The 4483-nt window shown below is 44.5% G+C and overlaps 1 long non-coding RNA gene across 2 annotated transcripts; it reads left to right on the top strand.

Moving 5' to 3' along the window:
* Nucleotides 1-200: 200 nt before the first annotated feature.
* LOC115536908 (uncharacterized) lies at nt 201-2764 on the top strand. 2 transcript variants are annotated; one of them, XR_003974733.1, is made up of 3 exons: nt 201-414; nt 1100-1137; nt 1335-2764. It is a non-coding gene; the product is annotated as an uncharacterized LOC115536908 (long non-coding RNA). The 2 variants fall into 2 exon arrangements; XR_003974732.1 differs by lacking the exon at nt 201-414 and having other exon boundaries at nt 849-1137.
* Nucleotides 2765-4483: the final 1719 nt, after the last annotated feature.

Raw genomic sequence — 4483 nt, 5'->3', positions numbered from 1 at the left:
TAAATAACTGATTTTTTTCATTGGTTGTTGCGTTAAATCTTACCCAGATACAGTAGGGGTATTTTCTGATTGGCTTTTATGTAGCCCCTTTCGTTTTTTGATTGGCTGGTAAGAGGCAGGCTCGACTGAAGACTCCAGAGGCAGCAGGAGAGAGAAGCCCCTGACTGCAGACCGCAGACGGAGCCCACATGGAGGGGGCGGGCACTCAGTCCACATGGAGGGGGCTGGCACTCCGCCCACATGGAGGGGGCGGGCACTCAGTCCACGTGGAGGGGGCGGCCACTCAGTTCACATTGAGGACTGGTCAAACAGCATTTCTGATCCCGTTTCTGACCTGAAATTAGCTGAAATGTACCTGAAATTACCTGGAATTAGAGTGTGCCCGCCCGAGCGAGTGATGCCTAAAACATTCAAGTAAGTGAGACTGTCAAAATGCTTAATATATTTAGTAATATTCATGCAATTGTGTATTATGTCTTGTTAACTACTTAATCGTCAAATCCCGCCGGCGAGAAAGTTACACCTAGCATGTTCCCCGCAACATGCTAGGTCAATTTTCAGCATCATAAGGTTGAGTGTTATAGTCATGTCATACACCGTTTGAAAGCTAGAATCTCAGGAATGTCAACCAATGTCAACCATTCGGTGGAATAAATGTGTTTAATGAATATAGATCAAATATATCCTAGTGTCTTAGGTCAAAATAGCCCCCCTCACCCTCCCCCACCCTTGGTGCATTCTTACTTTATCGTCGTTGTGGATATCCTTAGCAATGAGTTGATACTTCATGTTGGGTCTTGAAATGTTCATAAGAGTCCACAGAAATCGAATATCAATATTATTTTTATTCTAATTACATTGTGTATATGCACAAGCCATCTTATACAAAGCAGCCAAAAAATAGGAAACCGAAACGCTGCAATGTTTTTTTGAAGAAAACTGCTTTTATGTCTGGTTTTCTTTGACTTTTAGAGACACCATCAATATACAAGTTATAGCCTACTCCATGGCGGATCTATTGCACTACTAGGGCCTACTTTTATTATTCCATTGCATTAGCCTACTCAACATTACAGACAACAATCTGTTTTATTTCCAGGCAAAACTGAAGATCAGGAACTGGAACCTGGGAACCTGGTATGTAATATGTGTGTAATGCTGGAGGTTGTATGTATAGCCAGATGAAATAGTCTGATGACTAGTTGAATAGTGTTTTTTATCACTGAAAACTCATCAGTAGTAGTAGCCTTTGTTTGCATACCATTTTGTGGTTTTGGGAGAGTAGGGTGTCAAGTAGGCCTACAGACACAAATAATTTTTCTTTCTTCTTCAAGGAAGATGATGTTGTCCTGAAGGACACAATTCAGGCAGCAGCATGGTGCCAGTTACAGTCCTTCAAGGACAGCGTTTCTCTCCCAGAGGTCATTGGGATGGAAGGTTGGGAGCAGATGGCAGCATCAACACAGCGCAAATCCCATGACGGCGGGGATGAGGAAGAAACGTGGAAACCATTCCAATTCTCATTCAGATTACATACTGACTATGAACTGTTCTGTGTGGAGATGATGGACAGGAGAAACCTGAAGGTGTTTGCCTCTTTTGAGTCAAACACCTCTCCCCCTCCCCGTCCTCCCTCCCCGTGACGCCTGCGCCACACGACTCCAATGTAGTCTGAGGATGCAGCATAATGGCGGCGCTTGGCAGCTATGGCGGCGGTGACGGCGATGTCGGGTGACAGAGCGTGAAGCGAGAGTGGCGTCCACCTCACTGAGGAAGGCGTCAGTGTGTTCCCCCCCCCCGTTGAGACTTTGTTTGTTCTACTCTTTATTGATTTATCTTTTATGTTAATAGTTTACAATCTATTTTTTGTAGTTGTTATTTTGTAATTGTTTTGTTGAATAAAAAGACTGTTAGTGCTCCTGTGATTGGTGCAACTTAATGTGCTTCACACATGTAGCTTTTCGTTATGTCTATTGAGGTACATTTTTTGCCCTTAGATGTGGTCACTTCGTTATTCCTCACATTACATCTGTTAAGGTCATACCTTTGGGTCCCAGTCTTCCCAGTCTTTCCCCAAATCTTATTTTGGCTCTTACTGGGCCTGTAACTCTCACAGACAGACGGGTACAGGAGTTCGCACACGTTGCATTGTTTACAGGCAAGGGTGGATTACCGCACGGGCACACCGGGCACATGCCCAGGGGCCCAAGGGCGGTGGGGGGCCCTAAGCCAGAGCTTCTGTGTGAAGTCGCTGTTACTATTAACTTGTAACTATTAATGTTGCATTGTCGAAGCAATCAGTAGAGAAATACAAAAATTCAAGCGAAAACAGCAATAGTAGGCCTATTAATACTGAGTAAAAAAAAAAAAAGATCACTAGGGGGCACTATTTCAGTTAGTGAATTTGAGATTGGTCACGAACAAGGCACTGTGATTTAAACATGGAGCAACGGCGAACGGTTGTAACGTGAACTCTTAAGTAGAACCTAAATAGGTCCATGAGTGGAACAGCTAAGCGAAAAAAAAATAAACAAGAGAAAATGTATTTGCAAGTCGTTTAGGCTATGCTTAACTTTATAATAGTTCCATGGTACGCAGCAAGAAAGATACCCAGTCACAATACTCCCGCACCATCTGTTTGTATAATTTAATTAACAGCATGGGCTCCCGCTAGCTTAACATAGTATTACCGTTTACTCTTGCATTAACAAGAGCAGCGGAAATCTGCTCAATCGTCTCGATCAGGTCTCGATGTGGACTGAGTGCCCGCCCCCTCCATGTGGACTGAGTGCCCGCCCCCTCCATGTGGGCGGAGTGCCGGCCCCCTCCATGTGGACTGAGTGCCCGCCCCCTCCATATGGGCTCCGTCTGCGGGCTGCAGTCAGGGGTACTTGGGGGTACTTGGCAGGAGATGCACTTGATGAATCCTGCCGATTCCATAGCGAGAGCGGCGCTTCTGCAGATGAATTTAATAATGATCAATGGAATTTTACTGGGGCACTGGAGACTTTTACTGGGGCACGTGCCCCAGTAAAAAGGGGCTGACGACGCCTCTAGAATGTAGTAACATGGATCCTATTCCCAGATGGCAATAGTGAAGTAGGTCGCTTTACTTTATATCTGTCGCGTACCAACATTGTAAATGTAGGATTAATTTACTTGACCAGTGGTGTGTGTACACTGGTGGTCTACACAGATAACACACGATGCTTTATTGTCCATGGATGTTGTTATCTTGTCGGGCCGCCTTAGTGTACGATGAAAGTAGGCGAAGATGTATGATACGTATTTACCACCAGGTGGCGTCATTGTATTGGTTACACTTTGACAAATGCTTTTGGGATGGTCTGTGATGACGCTTAGTTTCAAGTTCGAGCATTACAGTTAAACTAATTTATATGAATGTAACTCATTAGTTGCAAACATTTGGTACATTAAACCGGTCTATACTATTTTTAACATTACTACTTCAGTGTTGGCTCTATTCACGTTTTTTGTTGGTCAAAACCCATGACTCAATATGTAATGGAAGCTATGTACCTGAATGATAAGGTTCATACAAATAGATCTTTATTGGTTTGAATATCATCTGAATATTCAGCCTTCATTTAAATGTATGTCTCCTTCCATTCGTCTCCTTTTATCCAGGCCTCCATAAGAGCCCTGAAACCCAGGATAAATCACGCTGCACACACATCCATCATCTGCTCTCAACACAAATCCTATTTGACAAGTGAACCTGCCCGCACATAACAAATAATCAAGTGCTAACTTCAAAAATAATAATCCAGCACTAATTTTGTTTTGACTACCATCAAAATAGTGTGTGAGTCAATCCATTGAAGCTGAGGAAACTGTTTTTCTTTCTTCCTGGCCGGGCATTGGAGGGAGGGAGGGTGGGAGGGGTGAGGGGGGGTGGGAGGGGTGAGGGGGTGAGCTCACCTGGCAGCACCACTGACAAACGATGGAGCCTGGGGACAGCGATGGTGGCTGGCTCTCCAAACACACACAGGGCTGCTCCCCTCCTCTCCTCTCCCTTGAATCCCGCCAAGCCTGGAGCCCCTTTTCTGACTTGTTTACCCAAAGGGGCCTCTTACCTTTCATCTGTCACGGGCACTTTTCTACACCGCGTAGAAGACCTGCACCGGGGAGGAAATGGAAACTTCTGCCAGGAAGTTTTAAAGAAACTAACTTTAAAACACAAAAGCTCACGTGGCCGCAAACTCACAGGAAGGCTCTGGGGAAAGTCTGAGGTGGATTTATATTTATTTTTTTAGAACAGTCGTGGTTAACTTACGCTAACTATAGCAGCTTTTGTTTTCCAAGTCACTTATTAGTCGTGGTTAAGTTCTGAAACATTAAGAGGCACTGCACCTGTGGGCTTCAGGGATTTATACATGGAAGGATCAAACGGAGACTTACTTACTAACAATGGATGGTCTCGGTGAATTGTGCGTTTCCGTGATTTCAGTTAATGCGGTGT

This window comes from Gadus morhua, chromosome 23 (assembly GCF_902167405.1).
Source record: "Gadus morhua chromosome 23, gadMor3.0, whole genome shotgun sequence".
Lineage (NCBI taxonomy): Eukaryota > Metazoa > Chordata > Actinopteri > Gadiformes > Gadidae > Gadus > Gadus morhua.
The sequence above is the reverse complement of the archived record's forward strand: the minus strand, read 5'-3'. Positions and strand labels throughout refer to the sequence as shown.